General features: G+C 47.1%; 2 long non-coding RNA genes across 14 annotated transcripts in view; one reads left to right on the top strand and one right to left on the bottom strand.

Moving 5' to 3' along the window:
- The window catches only part of LOC102157744 (uncharacterized), a 312,356-nt gene that overhangs the window by 23,350 nt on the left and 270,066 nt on the right, over nucleotides 1-18,940 (bottom strand). The window contains exon 6 of the long non-coding RNA XR_014840344.1: nucleotides 9,912-9,958. This is a non-coding gene — a long non-coding RNA (uncharacterized LOC102157744). The remainder of the gene's footprint in view (nucleotides 1-9,911; nucleotides 9,959-18,940) is intronic.
- LOC102157493 (uncharacterized) overlaps nucleotides 1-18,940 on the top strand; it is a 978,951-nt gene that overhangs the window by 934,603 nt on the left and 25,408 nt on the right. For 4 of the 13 annotated variants that reach the window (XR_014840335.1, XR_014840334.1, XR_014840342.1 and 1 more), the window contains 3 exons: nucleotides 4,769-4,863; nucleotides 5,058-5,151; nucleotides 12,602-12,696. The exons of 2 other annotated variants lie outside the window; for them this stretch is intronic. This is a non-coding gene — a long non-coding RNA (uncharacterized LOC102157493). Of the gene's footprint in view, nucleotides 1-4,768; nucleotides 4,864-5,057; nucleotides 6,155-12,601; nucleotides 12,697-13,161; nucleotides 18,124-18,940 lie in introns of those variants that run through there. 7 more of the 13 variants (XR_014840336.1, XR_014840333.1, XR_014840332.1 and 4 more) reach the window with 6 other exon arrangements.

Below are 18,940 nucleotides of genomic sequence, written 5' to 3'. Positions count from 1 at the left end.
TGTAAAAAGGGTATTTCTCTTGGCCAGTCTAGGCTTGCTGATAAAAATAAGCAGAAAACAAAAGCCAAGTAGTTACTCCGCAGCCTGTTCTACTCACAGAATGGATGGCACATCCAACCCTTGCAAATTCTTCTCTGCCATTTCCTTTTCACGTTTGCCCCCCACTTCCAGTCTCTCATTTTCCACTTCAAGTCAACACTGCTTGTTGAGCACTTACCACGCACCAGGCACTGTGTGGGATGCTAGGAAATCATAGTGACTCAGGCCTGTCTCATCCTCCATCCTGTTAGAGTTTACAGTCAGTAGGAGCACCACTGCCTCATAAGGGTACCACTCAAGAAGATTTTCCCCCTGTCTGTTTCCTAAGACTTAATTCCTTTACCATTTCTGCTGCTGGACCCTCCATTGCCCCCCAGGTATGGTTGTCCCCAGTGATATGGAGGCCCTGCTCCTCTATTTTGGTTTGTCTATTTTGCTACAATTACATTGCATAAAATTGCTTTCAGAGGGCAGGGAACTCATTGTACAAACAGACTTGAATTTGCAGCCAGCGTCTTAGTAAAATAAACAACCATAAGCATTTTTAGAGGAGGATAAATTAAATCTCATCTTTAAAGGCACATAGGGGAGTTTATTATTTGAAGCAGTCGCATGTTAAATCTTTTGTGAAATAAATCATCTTTTTTTTCCTGCTCATCTAGATCATTCATATATTATTTTAAAATTCTGTTTATGTACACACACACACACACACACACGTGTGTATGTGCGTGCGCATGCTTGTGTGTATCTGGTTTTCCTTAATGTGGGGGCATCTGTAAAGTGCTATGGGTGATTAGCTTCTATGTAAGGTTTTTTTTTTTCTTTTCTTTCTACTGATGATGGCAAGAGGGCAAGGAAAATGATTAACAGGTTAGAAGCAGACTATGAGGAAAGACTAAAGGAATTATGGATATTTGCCTGGAGCCAGAAGGCTGATATGTAGTTAATTACAGTCTTCAAGTTAATGAAGCAATATTTTATGGGTGATAGCAACTGTGCTTTTTTTTTTCTTTTTTTTTTTTCCTCCCCCAAGAACAAGAAGACCTTAAGTTGCAATAAGACAGCTTGGGTTTTAAAGAAGAGATTTTGAATGCAGAAGTTTGGGGGATGGAGCAGATCAGCAGGTGGGAAGATGGTGGGATTACTCTCTGAGTTTGTAGTAGTCATCAGCCCCTTCCTGTGAGGCTCCATAATACATCAGCTGTAGGTCCAGCCTCGTGGCCTGAACCAAACACAAAGTATATGACAACTTCCTAGGCTTTTGGCCCCTGGCCTATGAGTCAAATTTCCTCCTTCCTCCCATCTGTTTATCTAAACTCTTTTCATCCTTCAATTCCCTAGATTATTGTAAAGTTTTCCTTCTCTACTCCAGAGCTCTCTCCCTCACCCCTTGGCTTGTATATTAGAGTGCTTTAGGCAGGATAAGCCAATCCTGGCTGCAGTAACAAACAAACCTCCACATCTCAGGGGCTTGAAAGATGAAGATTCATTTTTCCTTTTCTCCCAAAGTTTGCTGAGGAGTTTCAATTCTCCAGTGGAGAAAGATTCTGTTCTCCAATGGAGTCTTCTTCAAGCAATGACTCAGGAACTCTGGCCCTTTCCTTTTGTGGCCCCATATCTCAGGACTTTTAATTTAAGAGATACGTGGCAGGAGAAGAGTCTGATGGAGAGTCACATGCTCTCCTCCAAGCTGACTGCCAAGCCCACGCTCCTCCTACACAGAAGTTCCCCAGCTGTGAGTGCCCCAGTTCCTGGGCTAGAGCTCTAGTTGAAGGCCTCATTACCGCTGACCTGCTCTTTCTCAGTAGCTTCCTTACCGCCCTCCTAACCCTCCGTCTTTCCTCGACTCTGCCTCCCCGGTGCTGCAGATTGATCTTCCTTCATGAACAGTTGTGAACACACCCTTGACCCATTGGGTTGCCAGGACTTGCCACACCTCACTCCTTTCTCTCATGGTATAAAATTTCACCCAGAAACTCCTCAGTCCTTCAGCTGCATTGGATTCTACCATCCATTGGTCCATGTAGTTCAGAATATCGGGGGGCTCCCACTGAAACTCCTGTTCCATGTTTGCAGCCTGGCATCTTATACACACGTGTAAGGTTCCACCCACATGGCTGTGTATAGAAATGGTCCCATACTTCAACCCCCCGAGCAAATGCTGCCTCTGCTGAGAAGGGGCCTCGGATGCACCAGCCTTTCCTCTCATTCCCGTGATGCAGCATTTGGCCTTCTGTTATGGTATTTCCCACATGTTGTCTTACGGCACAGCTTGGTTTTTAGTCTCATGGCTAGACTGGAAACCTCTTGAAGCTCCAGGAAAACTTAGACCTTTCCTGAGCCCTTATTCTGCACCAGGCACGCTCCCCTTGTCATCTGTTTCATCCTCACTCTGACGGGTAAGCGTCGTTATTCTCCTTTCACAGATGAGCAAGACAGGAGCATGACCCCAAATGCCTTGCTCGTCACAGAATCTCAGTACATAGCTGAGGAATTAATTAAATTGTGGTTTAAAGACTTTGGACTGTTCGTGCAGTTGCGGCTTCGCAAAGTCTCCCCAAGGCGGCAAATAGAAAAACGTGTGGTGTTAGATTTTTTTTAACCAACATTCATTAGCAATGCTTTATTATATCCCCATTGAAGAGCCATCCTTAACCGTGTTCTCAAATATATCTCTATGGTTTTGAAGTGGAAAAGCTCTTAAAGAAAGGTTAACACAGGAAGCAGGAAACACTAGCAGAGAAGCAATTGGCGCAGAGTCTGTACCGCCCTCCTCCTAGGGACTCTGTGCCTCTCCCCTCCTGGGGAAGGAGGAGACAAGTCCAGGGGCAACTCTGGCTCTTCTCTAGAAGAGCCCTAGTCTGAACATGGGTGTGCCTGACGTGGGATGAGGGCACAGTGAGAATCCACTGCCCTCTGGAGCTTAAGAACATAGCTGGCTTCGAGAAACAGGAAAATATCTTTCAACTCAACCACACGTTTCCTGCTTCCTTTGCAGAGAGTAAGAGGAGGCAGTGCTGCTGGGAGATGAGGGGACGGATGCCCTGGGGACACGCCTTAGCCTTCTGCCTCTGAGGGACCCTGCAGAACTTCTATCTTTTTTTAGGGCCACACTTGCGGCATATGGAAGTTCCCAGGCTATGGGTTGAATCGGAGCTGCGGCTGCCTGCCTACGACACAGCCACACCACCACCAGATTCAAGCTGCATCTGCGACCTACGCTGCAGCTGGCAGCAATGCTGGATCCTTAGCTACTGTGCAAGGCCAGGGATCAAACCCACATCCTCATGGACACTATGTTGGGTTCTTAACCTACAGAGCTACAACAGAAACTCCCCTGCACAATTTTCACTCATGCCGACAGTACCAAATGGTTGCCTTGAGTCACGGCTGGAAAAAGAAAATAAACTCAAAATATAAATCCATTTTTGCAACCCTTACTTTTTCTGAGAGTATCCAATTTGGGGGGCTAAATAAGTTCATGATAAATGAAGTCATTTTTCCTTCTTTTAATAAATATGAATTGATCATCCCAAAACTGTCCATCAGGGATGTCACAGTGAATACACTGTATAAAATCAGACCTGACTCAACACTTGTGTTGAGGTAGAAGGATTATCTCCGGGGAAGAGGAGCTGGGAGAGGACCTGGGCCCACGCTTAAGGGGCACGGAGTGTCCTTGGGGATCTGTACCCTCCTCTTTTTTGAAAATCATTAAGATCCAGTTTGAAATGTCTTACCATGAACAATACCCTAGGTGCCGACGAAGATGTCAGTAGGCAGTTTTCCTGAGTGACGTCCACACTGTTTGAGCCCGGTCCTGCACCCCACCCATGACCAGTGTTGGCAGCTGGAAACCCAGATGGTGTCTGCTCTGCTGTTAGCTCTGCTGACCTCTCAGACTAACGTTAGGATGGGATCCAAGTCCTGGCCCCTGAATAGATGGAATCATTACTCAAAGTAGCCAAGGATAAGAAAGCCTAGGGCAAAAGAGACCCATGCTTAAAAGAGGCAAAAATACAGAAAACTAAATCAGTTTCCAAGTTCAAGGACATAGGTGATGCGATGGAGAAAGTCAAGAAGATGCTGTGTGCCTAAGGCACAGGTAAGGCTGGTGATAAAGCCAAGATGGCCAGAGAAACTGTCCGAGTGGACAGGGATGGAGTGCCAGAAGCTTTTCGCTGAGATGCCTCGATGGATGGTGTCAGGCGGCATCATGGGGTAGAGGTGGACAAAGATACATGTAGGTGTGACCTAGGGTGGGTAAAGAGGAAGTGACGGCTGGAGGAAGAACACCAGAGTGTTGCAGTGGGAATGGACTCTGGCATCACCTTGGAATGGAAAAGCGTTTCACGTCATTCCATTCTGGGGGAAAAAAAAAAAAAATCAGTATTTAATATTGCTTCAGAGAATTTGTATTTCTTCAGGTAACAAATCCTTTGAAGGTGCACTGAAGTTACACCCGAATGTACTGTATTTGCATCCCATTTATTAATTCCCATGGGTTGTTCCTCCTAATCTCTACATCACAGCACAAATCCTTTTCACGCTCCATTTCCTGCACACTGCAACCTCCTATTTTGTAGATAATGTTCTTTTTTTCCATTATGATTACAAACGACCAGGAATAAATACACAAGCCTCAACCAGCCCTGTGTAATAACCTGCCTACCACCACATCGTGGGTTCCTGATGCCTTTTTGTTTATTCTTTTTCTCTACCTAAGATGCTTGCATGTCAAAGAGTCTGACAACCGTAGAAGCTCTTTAGAAGTTCAAGAATGGATGAAGATATGGGATATGACCTCTTGAGGGAGATCTGGTTTGTTATATGCTTCCACTTGTTTCTCTCAAACTATCTGGGTGGGGTTTTTTTATTTTTTATTTTGTTTGTTCAGGTTTATTGTACCGAAGGTTTTTTTCCCCCCACTTTTTATTAAAGTATAACATTGTAGCAGAGTGGATTTTTTCAGATATTTGCCACAACAATATAGTTGGTCCCAAATTCTGTTGCAGAATGTTGCTGTTCCCCCCCTGGAAATGGCATATATTTCTCCTCACCTGGAAATTGGATGAGCCTGTGTGGCTGACGTGATGAACAAAATGTAGGGTGAGTGACCCTGCTCCTCAAGGACTCGGTGATAAAAGGCAGTATGGCTTCTACCTGACTCTGTGCTCATGCTGGGAACCCAGCCACCATGTAGGGGGGCCCCATGGGATAGTCCCAGGTAAGGTTTCACCTGACCACCACCATCCATTTCAAGACATAGGGATGAGTGAGGCCTCAGATGTTCCTAGTGTCCAACCTTCCAGCTGCCTCAGCTGACACCAAATGGGGCTGAGACCAGTTACCCCCACCAAGCCCTGCCTGGACTGTAGACTCATGAAAAAAATGAATGTTGTTGCTTGAAGCCTACCCAGGGTTGGAATGAATTGTTACACAGCGCTGAATAACTGGAACAGATGTACACAGAAAATGCACATGTCATCAGTATACAGGCTGATGAATTTTCACAATCAAAACACTCATCAGGTTATGAATCAGAACTATCCTCCCCAAAGCCCTTCTCACTCCTTCTGGTCACTGATTTCCAAAGATGACCGTTCTCCTAAAAGCCTGAATGACTTCTGCCTGATTTAGTACTGGTCAACGTTTTATCTTGGCTCTTGTGACCCCCGCTAGCAGCAAAGACCCAGAATAGAAAGGGGGAACCCAGGAGCAAGGAACCCAGCTACAGGGAGGGTTCCTAGGTAGACGAGGACCGCTGGGTGTCATAGACTGAACTGTGTTCCTCCAAAACTCACATGTTGAAGCCTTACCCCCAGAGTGACTGTATTGGGAGGTCGGGTTTCAGAGGAGGTAGCTAAGATTAAATCAGGTCCTGAGGGTGGGGCCCTAAGGCCACAGTCCTGGTGCCCTTAGAAGAAGAGGAAGCGAAACCAGAACACACACTCTCCAAGACAGGAAGGTCCATGTGAGGACACAGGGAGAAGGTGGCCATCCACAAGCCAGGGAGAGAGAGCTCCCCAGAAACCCAACCACCTGGCACCTTAATCTTGGACTTCTCGCCTTCAGAACTGGGATAAAATAAATTTCTGGTGTTTGAGCCACCTAGCCTGTGGTATTCCATTATGGCAGACTGAGCAGGCTGATAACACCGAACAGTCAGTGGAGCTGAACTCCATTACACTGGAGAGCTTGAGTGAAGACAGAAAAATTAAGACAGACGCGTCCTCAAAGCTGGAAGGTGTAGAGGAAGGCTACGGTATAGAGTTTCTTTCCCTGCCCGGACCATGCGACTTTAGGGCATGGTTGATTCACAGCCACTGATGATGGAGGGGGACCCAGGTTCTTGGCTGCAAGAGTTGACCACACTCCTCTGACCACAGCTGAGTGGAAGAGGGGTGGGCAGCGGATCCAAATTGAGGGAGTTTGAACTGACTCACTCTATCTCTTCAGCACAGGACCTATAAGCAAACTAAACAATAGGAGACACTGGACCTCCTCAGCCAGGTAATCTCAGACCTGACTGGATCATATGCATGATGACAAATAAGCCTAAAAACATAAGCCAAAAAGAGCAGGGGAGTGAGGCAGATACACAAAGAGAGGCCCATCTCAAAGCCTGAAAGCAGAGGCTGCGAGACAAAGTCTGCGGATCCTTCCTGCAAGGAGCACGGTGATAGTCCTCCCTCTCCCTCCCTCGCCCCTGTCTCTCCCAAATGGCCACACCTGCAGCATGTGGAAGTTCCTGGGCCAGGGACTGAATCCAAGACGCAACTGTGACCTACTCTGCAGCTGCAGCAATCCTGGATCCTTCTCCCCACTGCTGCAGGCCAGGGATGGACCCCAAGCCTCCAAAGTGACCTGAGCCGCTGCAGTCAGATTCTTAACCCACTGTGCTATAGCAGGAACTCCTCCTGTCTGTCCTTTTCATGGATTCCTTTGTACTTGGGCCATTTTAAGTCATGCCAAAGGTGGGTAGTCAGGTGCACAGGACACTGGGCCCACATTGACAGAAACAGTTCCACACTCCAACTGCTTTGGACCTAAACTCTTAACATGCCCACTGCCATGTTAGTACTGGTTCTTACGTGGGAAGGATGGAGGCTGAAAGCTAAAAGCTGATTTCCTTCAGGGATGGGCCGATGTAGATGGGGACCAGCACATAGGACAAGACCTCCACCGCCTACTTAATATAATCGAGTAGCCAGTGGCTCTCAGCACTTTATATGTATCATTTAGCATTGTGGAAAGGCTTTGATGTTATTCGTACTATTCTGTCCTCTCATGATTTATTCATGGGCCTCTTTGCCTGGTTGATTGAGAACCTCTGAAAAACAAGCAGTGCGCCCTACGCAGCTCTATAGTCCATTAGGTTCAAGCTCAAGGACAGTGCACAGAAAGTGCTCAGTGTCTGCAGAATAAATGAATAATTGAGAGAAAGAGATCTGACTTCCCATCCTATTCTGTAACTCTCTTACCTATGTCACCTTAGGCAAATTAATTAACTTCTCTGGACTTTGGGTTTTTTTCCTGATAAAGTAATGAAACTGAGCTATCAAGCCTTTTAGGTCCCTTCTAGCGCTAAGTCTCGATATAGTCTATTTATATTCTGGCAAAGCTAGGAACTACTTGCAGAAGAGAAACCAAAACCCCAGCAGCCATCATCTCCAAGGCGCATCTCAGTGAGGCTGTTCCCTGTCCACCTGTTTATTGTGGGAATCAGTGCGCTCCTGTTTCAGAGCATTTGATCTTGATCCTCTGCCCATCTGAGGCTGCCCTGTGTCCCTTGTCTTGTGGAGCAGGCTGACATCTGAGCTCCAGTTCACATTTGTTCCTGCTCTTCGCCCTCTTGGGAGGCTGTATGACCCTCTTCTAATGCCATCAAAGGTCTTCAGTGCCTACCTTTCAGCATATGGTGTGTCATCTTCTAGACGTTGCTAACCATGAGCGTTGCTCAGGGACCTCCCAGTGCTGGTAAAGGACACACGAGCAATGAACTGAAATTCCTCCCGCTTAACTGGTCTCAAAATAGAACTTTCAAATCATAAGGCCATCTGCCCTTTTGGTGAAGGCAGTCCTGAATATAATTTCTTCACTTCCCCGTCCCCAGCACCAAAGGACGGGCAGATAGAATGGGAAGAGTACTAAGAGCAAAGGAACCTAGTCTAGCCCAGTTCTGCCACTTAAGTCAAGGTTAATACACTCAACATCGTTTCTTCTAGATCCTTCATGTAGATTTTCTTACCTTACTTTACAGAGACTATGCCTAAACTTGCCAGAAAATGCCTCAACTGGGAAGACTCATTTTAGCATCAGTCTTCTATGAGAAGCTGTATGGATAAATGTAATAAGACTCCATACCTTCCAGCCAGTCATCTCTAAACACCAGTCTCTGGAACAGCTGTTCTAATGACATATCCTACAGGCTCTTAAATGGCATTTTAAAGGGGGTGGGAGGTGGCCACCGTGGCCAGGAAGGCGTTCCTACTGGTGGTTAATGCTTAGAGGCTAAGATATAAGACACGTAATTTGTGGGGCTGTCTTGTCCCAAGAAAAAAATGCCCCCCCCATTCTAACAGCACCCCCACTGATTCACAGAGGAAGGACAAGAACTACAGAGGGCACTCAGCCTGATTTTAGTCAAATGCTCAAGCAACAATTCAAAGAAGCCTTTAACCCTACCAGCACCAGGAAGGGATACAACACAGTTTGGGGCTGAGACATTGTATCCATAGGAAGGACCCATTTCCATGGCATCCCTAGAAATCTGCTAGGTGAAAAGTCTGGGATCTGCGCTTTCGTTATCTCTATGTCTCTTCCCATCAGAGAAGAAACTGCTCTTCTCTGCCACTGGGAAGTCCACTGACATTCCTCATACTGTTTACCAAAAATAGAGCGTACACGACTGAGGGTTTTGGTTTTTTTTTTTAAGAAAAAGAGGCCACAGCTTTCATCAGATATTCCAAGTTAACCCTCCAACATCAAGAACTACTATGTTACCTGTAATTTAATACAAAGTAGTCAGTTAATTATCTTTCTATGGGATCTTCCTTGCTCACATTCTCACCCAAACCTCCCCCCCCCCTTATTTTGCTTTGAAAAATGCCTCCTCCTAATGCTATTTCTCTCCACCCCCTGATGTTTTGAAATCATCTGGTTTCAGCTTTTCTTTCTTTATGTACCTCCCTCCTACTCCCAGGCACATCTATTTGCCCAGCCATGTGGGCTGTGCTTGTCAATAACCGCACTTAGAGTTCAGAGTAATGATCTCAGCCCGCCTTGCCCATCTGTTATTTCCATACGCCTGACATCTTCATAGTAGCTTTTCGAGGAGTAACAAGCTCCTCCTTTTACAAACCATCCTTCTCTCTCTCAAACACTTAACGTCGAAATTGTTTGGGCTGCTCTTTATGGAGTTCCTGAAGCATCGTGATGGAAGCCATCACTCTGACTCTTTGTAATAATCACAGCTCAATTTTCTAGCCTGAGACTGATTTCTGCCGGGGCTTTGGTCAAGACCATATATCTACGGGCCTCCCTGTCGTTTCCTCCCTTAGATTCCACCTCTGGTTGGAGCAGTTGATTTCCCTCATTAGCAATGTCACTTCCACCGTCTCACACACTACGTCACCCTCACAGGAGTGCTGGGCTGCTCTTCCAAGAGCATCCTCAGCTTGTCGAAAGTGGGAGGAGCTGGGAGGTCATGACATGGGGGCACTGGTCTCTGTTCGGTTGAATGTGGAGCCAACACAGCCTTGACACCTGCAGGCACGCCCCGCTCCCCGCCCCACCACCACCCCCAGCAATGCAAACCTAGAGGAGAGGAAGTCCAGGCAGGGCATCTAGGAACAAAGGAAATTCACCTGCATTGTGGGCTTGGGTCCTGGAGTCGGCAGTGTAGGGCTGGGTCCTGGAGAGAGTCAACGACACAGTCAGTCATTGTCATGATCACTTTTAACATGTATTAAGCACATCCTAGATGTCAGATACTGTTTTAAGTACTTTACATGAATCAAGTCATTCAGTCCCCCCCGTGACAATTTTACAAAGTAGATGCTATTTTTCCTCCTATGTTACAGTAAGCTGGGGCAGGGAGCTGAAGTCAGGTATGATTAAGCTGAAATGGGTACCCCAGGGGCCCTGAGCAAGGGAGTGGGGGCAGGCAAAGGAGTTTTCAGACCTCAACAACACTAAAAGTTGTAAAGACATGGGGCTCATGTCCCATGAGCCTGGCATGACTAAAGGCTAAAAAGATTTAAACCTCTGGAATGAATGGAAAGATAAGAGCCAGGTAGTGGCTTGGGCTCCAAGCAAAGAGATTTGAGCCCCGACTAGTTTCCAAAAGAGGACAGATGAGGCTGAGACCTAGCCAGGGGCCTGGAGCTGTCTAGTGGTGGCAGTAGGGGGGAAGGACGGGGAGCCTGTGGGTGGCCAGTCCCAAGCCCAGGAGGGACAGGCACGGACTGGGGAGCCACAGAAGCCCAAGATCCCACAAGAGACCTCAGGGCCACTCTGCCTGTTTGGGAAGCCATGGCCTTTGGGATCCTAAGCAGTCTACCTGGGCCCAGCTCTGATGAGAGATGTGTTGTGAGTCAGTCACTGCTTCTGCCTTTGTTACTGCAGAGCAAGGAGAAGGGTGGTAGTCCCTGGGCCACAGGTCTCCGGAGCCCTGGCTGCCTTACCAACTCTGTCCAGGTGCTTTGCAAAGGCCAGTTCCTCCTACAGACCCACTGTGATTATGGTCCCAGGCCTTGCCTTCAGTGGCTGGACCACAAATTCCTATAGCTGCTGGGGTCTAAGATGAGTCCTATCCTGGGGGCTGGTGCCTCTTCATGGGGGAACCTTAGGTACTAAGAAGCCTTAAGGGGCAAAGGAATGGCACTAATACATTTTTTAAAAAATTATTATTATTATAGAGTAGGGCTTCTATGGTGACCTGGGTACAACCTAGGGGTAGGACATTTTTTTTTCCAGTTCTCTATTGTTCGGTACCAACCATCCCAACATTTCGTGGCCAAAACAATAACAACATTTGTTTTGCTCAAGAATCGACTATGTGTGCAGGAGCTTGGCTGGGATTGCTTATTTATGCTCCAGTTGGCATCCTCGTGGAGTGGCTGGAAGACTAAGGGTTGGGATCATCGGAAAGCTTGCTCACTCATCTGCTGATGGCTGATGATGGTGTCGGCTGGGACCTTAGCTCAGCTGCGGGCTGAACACCAATCAGTGGCCTCGAGATGAAGGCCTCCTCAGAAACATGGTGGCTTGGTTTCAACTATAAATGTCCTGAGAGGAAGAGAGTCAGGTGGAAACTGTACTGAGTTTTTGTTTTTTTTTTTCTTTTCTAGGGCTGCACTGGTGGCATATGGAGGTTTCCAGGCTAGGGGTCTAATCGGAGTTACCGCTACCAGCCTACACCACGGCCATAGCCACGCAGGATCCAAGCCATGTCTGCAACCTACACCACAGGTCACGGCAACGCTGGATCCTTAACCCACTGAGCAAGGCCAGGGATTGAACCCGCAACCTCATGGTTCCTAGTCAGATTCATTAACCACTGCACCACAACAGGAACTCCCTGTACTGAATTTTTGAATTGAGCTTGGTGGCAGGGGCAGGGGGAAGTGTCACACAGTGCCAGCTGTGCTACATTTTCTCAACTAGATGTATATACATGGCCTGTGTTCAGAGGGAGGGAAGTCAGAGGCTTAGTAAAGACCTTGCAAACATCATTGAAAACCACCGCAAGCATTAGCTATAGAATCTTGGTGAGCACTTCCTCCTCTGATCTGACTCAGGCTGCACACTTCGCACTGTCTCTTCCCACACTTCAAAACAGCACCAGAGTAGGGAGTTCCCATCATGGCTCAAGGTAACAAACCCAACTAGTATCCATGAGAATGCAGGTTCGCTCCCTGGCCTCACTCAGTGGGTTAAGGATCTGGCGTTGCTGTGAGCTGTGGTGTAGGTTGCAGACGCTGCAGATCTGCAAAGTGCAGATCCCACCTATTAACCGGAATCCTCCCCCCCCCCCCCACACACCATCCTTATAGCTAAGTTTCATCTTAGCAGTTTTCCACTCACTGTTTATTTCACCTGCCTGTCCCCAGCTGCCCCTGTTGTATCTGGCATTGAGTCCAAATCTCTTTCCCCTGCTGCAGTAGTCTTGAATAAAGTCTCCCTTACTAATTGAACTCTGCCTGGTACAACTTTTCTTTGATGCACCCCAAAGAACTGGGCAGAACAGTGGCCAGTCGCTCTCCTCCAACAACTCACCAGCACACGAGAGTGCCTGCCTTTAGCGGACACTGCAGTGTGGCTTTAGATGCAGGATGGCATCTCAGCTAAAAGCACCAGCCCAGGACACCTACAATTGGGCATCGGATTTGCTCATTGCTATGGTTTGAATGTTGTGTTCCCTCAAAACTCATGTGTTGACATCGTAACTCCCAGTGTGAAAGAGGGAAGTAACTGGGTCATGAGGGCTGACCCCTCATAAATGAGATTAGTCCCTTTTAGAAGAGCCCTTGGAGCTTCCCTGACTCTTCTGCAGATGAGAAGATGGCCATCTGTGAACCAGGAAGTGGGTCCTCACCAGTCACCAAATCTGCCAGCACCTTGGTCTTGGACTTCCCAGCCTCCAGAACGGTGAGAAAGAAATGTCTGTTGTTTATAAGGCACCCAGCTTGTGGTATTTTGTTAAGGCAACCTGAACAGACTAAGAAACACCTCTTTCTGTTACAGCCTGTATGGTATTTTGGTGTGTTGCTTGTCTTTCCAGGTTCCTGTTTTCTCACCTATAAGATAGGGGTCATAATAGTATCTCCATGGGGGTTTTATAAGGAAAAATGAGTTAATACTTGTAAGCAGTTTAGAATATTATTTTGCATGTACCAGAGCTATTATTTAAAATCCATCATCTCTTAGTACTGGCCTTTCCCAAAATTCTGTGATGGGAGATGGGGGAAGGGGTAGATCGTATATCTCTGCTATCCCATTGTTGTAACGATTGGGCAGAGAGACGGGAGGGAGGAAGGAAGGAAGGAAAGGAGGAAGGGAGGGAGGGAGGGAGGAGAGGAGAACGAAACACACAGTCTGACCCTCAATCCTCAGCCACCTTATAGAGACAAATCACTTTCCACCTGCCCTTTTGACCAGAGAGGAAGTTGGTCCCATCTGAATGGAAGTTCCAGCCCTTAACTGAATTTGGTGAGCGTCTGAATGATCGTGCCTGGTCTTACTCTCTCATAAATCAAAGCCTGGAAGTAATTCTAACTGTGCATAAACAGAAAATATGAAAATTAATGCTTGCAGGAACCTTATTTAATTTTGCTGTAAACCGATTTCCGTGACATTTATGCTGTTTGTTTTGTGCAGTTGTGTGCGGGGTTTTTTCCTCACCCCCCCCCCACACCCCCGTTACATTTTGTTTTCTGTTTTCTTTTTCCTTTGGCTCTGTTTCAGAGAGGCTAGTTATCTGCACATTCATCTCTAAAATGACCTTCCTTTCTTGAAATGCATGTCCTTCTGTTTGTAATAAAAGGTCGTAAACTTGTCGGGCCCATCAAAGCCATTACTATGGCAATCCACTGCAAGACTGTGATTATTAACCTCTGGATAAACAGGCAGGCAGGGAAGATGGATGGAGAGGGATGAGGCTTGTGTTTATACACATTTATCTTTGGTAATTAGCCATCTGGGGGAAACTGCAAATACAGGCAACTGAAATTGATTTATCTTCAAATAATAAGTTTTGCTTTACAACAAGGTCTAAAAGTGGATCCTCTCAAGTGCTAATTTTGCATGTCACTTGCATGCTTTAAGGATGAAAGTAGTAATTACCAGGCCTTTCATATGCAAAAGTAAGGTGGGAAGGAGCAGGCTGGCTTCATCCAGTAGAGAAAAAGATGTGTTTCCCAGAGGTGGCCCAGTTTGCAGAGGCCTTCTCAGGTGCTAAAGGCTGTATCTTCCTGGAGGTCCAGGGCCATCCATGAGGAATCAGCTGCAGACGTATGGTCTAGACAGGGAGCATCTATGGTCCCATGAAGACCCCTGTGGGCTTGGACGGACCTTTCTCCATGGATGCCAGGCTTCACTGCCCGGAGAGAAGCCACCCCACCTGCACAGCCAAGTGAAGCAGGGCTCTTTGGCAGACTCACGTGGGAAAGGAGGGATCAAGGTACCGTGTCTCATTTCCATCCCTGACTCCATACCAAAGGGATTCCTTGCTATGTTTGCACCCTGGCCAAAGGCCCTTCTGTTCCAGGAGGTTACAACCCAAATCAATGAGGAATCTGGCCAATGATTTTACTTCTCCTTCCCAGTTAACCCTCAGGGAGGCGCCTGCTTTTAATTAGCTGTAGTTCAAAACCATCCATCCAGGCTCGCACGTGGCACCCTCTGAATTTATTCAAACACAAAGGAAAACAGAGTGGAACACTCCGGAGAGGCCCCGTCGACATCCATCTGCTGCAGCTGCACGTTCTCCCATTAAACCGTTCTCATAAATAGCACTGGATCCCTGCAGTCTTTTGCCAAATGTTTTTTGAGCTGTTTTTATTAATAACAAATTGGAATTCGTTGCCTTCTGAAATAGTCCCTGCGTGTGCCCACCTGTGAACACCTTTGGCAAGCAGTGGAGCTCCCCGCACCAAATATCTGTCCACATGCAACGTGTAATGCAGGGCCCAGTCCCCAAACGCCCACCTTGTGGAGGCCTTCCATGACCAGAGGAGCAAACCCAAATGGGAGCACAGCTCATGGTCAAAGGCAGGTCTCTACACCAGGGCGTCAGGTCAAATCCCACCACTGCCACTTGGTTTTATGTTGCTTAGGGAAAATAGAGATGTTGACAGTCCCTATGCTGTAGGGCTGGTGTGGGTGGTACAGCTAGATTATAAGCAGGACTGTTCTACCCACTGCCACGTGTAGAGTTTCTAACTCCTATACGGTCAGTGGGAATGTAAACTGGTACAGTCGCTATGGAGAACAGCATGGAGGCTCCTTGAAAAACTAAATATAGAGTTACCATATGATCCTGCAGTCCCACTATTGAGTTTACATCTGGAAAAGGCAAAAACTCTAATTTGAAAAGATATATATGCACCCCAGTGTTCACTGTAGCACTATTTACAGTAGCTGAGGCATGGAAGCAACCTAAATGTCCATTCACAGATGAATGGATAAAGAAAATGTGGCATATACATACAATGGAATATTACTCACCCATGAAAAAGAATGAAATAATGCTATTTGCACAGCAGCGTGAGTGACCCAAGAGATTATCATACAAAGTGAAGTCAGACAGAGAAAGACAAATATCACATGATATTATGTATGTAGCATCTTAAAAAAGGATATAAATGAACTTATTTACAACATAGAAATAGAATCACAGACATGGGAAACAAATTTGTGGTTCCCAAAGGGTAAAGACAGGGGAGGGAGGGATAAAACAGGAGTTTGGAATGAACAGATTCCCTGTGTGAACTATATTTCAGGCATGGCTCTGAGTTGGAGCCCTCACAGGCTTATAACCACCTGCTCTTAGATGTGAGGAACCATTTCCACACTGTGATGTCCCTTCTCTCCCTCCTGGTTGGGGCTGCCTCACCGTCTCCATGTAGGACACGCTCCAAGCAACAGCCACACAGGAGCTCCTACTCAGCACCCCCAACCCGCAGAGCCGATCTGACCACTCTTTACTGCTCTGAGGGCCCAGGTGCTCGACCCCATGGCTCTCGTGGAGTTTTCCTTCCTTATGTTAATCCTGATTAAAGAGCCCCGAAGAGATGTGAAAGGCAGGTTTTCATATCTTATAGGAATGCTTTTTATGACATTTTGGATGTTCTTGAGGACATTTTTACCTCTAAACAACTGTTGTCCTAAAACAACACATTGCCTTTGATGAGTACCAGGCTAAATTTTTTGTTTTGTTAGGTTAGAGAAGTGGGAACATAGAGAACGTAGGTAAATAGGTAGGTGGGTAAGTAGGTGGATAAGATGGATGGATAGAAAAACAGGTGATAAAGAGACTGAGCCTTGTGCTGCCTGCAGTATGGAGACAATCGCTGACACTGAGAAGACGTTCCTCCCCTCGTGGCTTTGCTCTCCTGCGACCGTACCTCCAGCTTAGCCTCAGGGAGGCTAGCAGGGAGCCAGGGAGCAGGAAGAGCTGTTTGCCGAAAGCCGGGAACGTGCTGTGAATGACAGAGGCCAGTGCAGGCGCGGGTCTTTGCAACCTCTTGCGGAACAGGCACATAAACATTGCTGTCACACTCATCCCACACTCCAAGTGACGCACATGGTAATAAACACCTTCAGCCCCATCGCACGTCCAGCCACCCAGCTGGGGTCTATCACGTACATCGGTCAGGGCCCAGTCAGAGGAAAGGGCCCCTCTAGTCCTTTGAACCAAGAGAATTGAACATGAGGGGTTCACTATTCCACCAAAATGGCAAGGAGAGTATTAGAGAACATGGGAACGCAACTAAATGAATGTTGTCACCACCTCAGGCTGGGAACACAGGAGGTTGGAATTACTCAAACCTCAGAACCCCGAGAAAGGATGCTAGGCAGCCCATGCTGGCATCGTGTTGGGGTGGAGAGACGCGCTGATGAAGCTAGTTTCAGAAGTGCCAGGAAAACTGCAAACTGGATTCAGCTGCTGCCTCAGAAAGGGGGTGCTGCCGCCTGGGATAAGATGCACTCCTGGGGTAACCCACACAGAAACAGGAAGAGAGGAAGCCAAGGATCACACATGTGAACCGGCTCATCCCGCCCTGCCCCTCCAGTCTCACATTCTTCCCCACAGCCCCCCCGAGCTCCTGATGGGCACAACTTAGCAGGGAGCCAGCTGTGGAGCAGAAGGGTGGCTCGCAGCCTCCCACCCCACACATCACAGGGCAGATTGGATGGAGGATATGGAGCTGAGAGACAGCACCTTAGCAATCGGCACACCTGGAGAGGGGTGGTTCCCAGCGCTGGTGGCTGTTACACAGAGGGGCTCCTCAGAGTTCCTCGGGATGAGAAAACCAAGACGTGGGCATGTCATCTACCAACAGGGAACACCAATGGTGAAAACCAAAGACGCTGAACTTTGCCATGTCAAATAGATGAGCAGAAAAGGAGAAGAAAAGAGATAAAGACCAAAGGAGGCAGGGCTGGATGTGGACAGGAGCAAAATGCAAAAATGCAAGACCATGGCCGTGAATGGATGGGGAGGCTCCCTGCTCCTGGTGAAGAGGCAGCTTCACTGACTTAAAGCAGGAGATCAGAACAGACACATTCCACTAAGGCCTGGGACCCTATCCAATCGGCCTCCAGCTCCTTCCTCTGTCAGTGAAGACCTTACCCGAACCATGAGTTCTTTTTAGCAGTAATATTCTTCAACTCCATTTCTTTGTCCTTTAGCACCTGTGCTAGAAAGGAACTGGCAGGTCTCCATATTCCTCTGAAGTTTCTCCCCTCCAGGAATATTCAGTGACTATTCCTTCCAGAATATTTAATGAAACGTCTCTATGGACAGATGCAGAGACCAGGAGGGAACTCCCTCAGCAATGCCGGGGCATGATATCAAAAGGTAGAAAGAAAATAAGGAAATGAAGTAGATTCCTTTACGTGACAGTTTGGAGGCACTCAGAGATTATAGGGCTTTTGAAGAAAAACTACTTGATCTTTCAGGGAAGGAGGCAATCGGGGGGTACAAAAAGAGGCATTCACATTGCTTCATTTAATTATTTTCCCACAAATCCAATACAGCAGCATCTGCAGAATACTTCCAACATGTTAGGCAGGCAAGGGAGTCAAGGAAGCGTCAGGCACAATTTCTGACCTGAAGGACATTATTAGCTAGCTCATTGGCTCACTTAGCAGATGTTTGCTGAATACCTGCTCTACTTGGGAGCTGACTGAGGTTCGAGGACACAATGGCAAGCAGGACTGACAACAATCTGTTCTCCTGGAGCTTATGACTAGTAAGAAAGACATGGGGAACGTACCCCAAGTAGATACACACACAAAATAATCAATAACGGGAAATTTTGATAAGGGATAATAATAATAATAATAATAAAACCTAAGGAAAAATACTACGGTAGGGTGAGGGTAGAGGGCTACTTTAGATAAAGCCAACAGGGAAGGTCTGGAGACCTGACAATTGGAAGGTAGGGGGAGAGGGGAGGGGAAGAGAGTTCCAGGCAGAATGAGCATCATACACAACAACCCTGAGGGTAGAAAAATCTGGCCTGAGGACCTAGAGGAGGCTGGTATGTGCAGGCATCATGGGCAATAGAAGAGAGAGAGATGGAGTGAAGCTGGAGAGGAAAGCCAGGCTCAGATCAATCTGCTCTGCCTTGTATCTTAAGGAGATGATCCTCCGGCTGCCGCCGGAGGAGACCAGATGGTAGAAGCAGGCAGATCAGCAAGGCGACTGGGCCGTCAGTGGGGTTTCAGTGCTTGGATTGCAGTGGAGATGGAGAGAAATGGATGAATTGGTATATTTTGAAACAACTGGACTTGCCCATTGAGCAGCATGGGAAAGAGAAATCAAAGTAAATTCCAGGTTTCTTGGGGGACAAACTTCCTGAAGAAACTGTGCCTATGTACGTCAATTATCAAGAAATGGATTTGGGTCCAAGACAAAGCAGACTTGCAGATAGATGATGGATCATTGATTCCCACATGCCAAGTGACTCTAATAAGTGCTATGTTACAAAACGCTGAGGTTTCCAAGGATGTTTCAACCAATCCAATCCAAGCTAAGAATATTTTTAATATATTTAAATGGTTGAAAAAATCCTCAGCCAGTACCAGACAGCTGACATTTTATCAGAATTCAGCTGGGAGTTCCCGTTGTGGCTCAGTGGCTAATGAATCCGACTAGGAACCATGA

This window comes from Sus scrofa, chromosome 3 (genome assembly GCF_054392235.1).
Source record: "Sus scrofa isolate SSC_HxYL_T2T_F1_AM1 chromosome 3, Sscrofa_HxYL_maternal_Yorkshire_Landrace_v2.0, whole genome shotgun sequence".
NCBI lineage: Eukaryota > Metazoa > Chordata > Mammalia > Artiodactyla > Suidae > Sus > Sus scrofa.
Note: the sequence above shows the minus strand (reverse complement) of the source record. Positions and strands in the feature narration are given on the sequence as shown.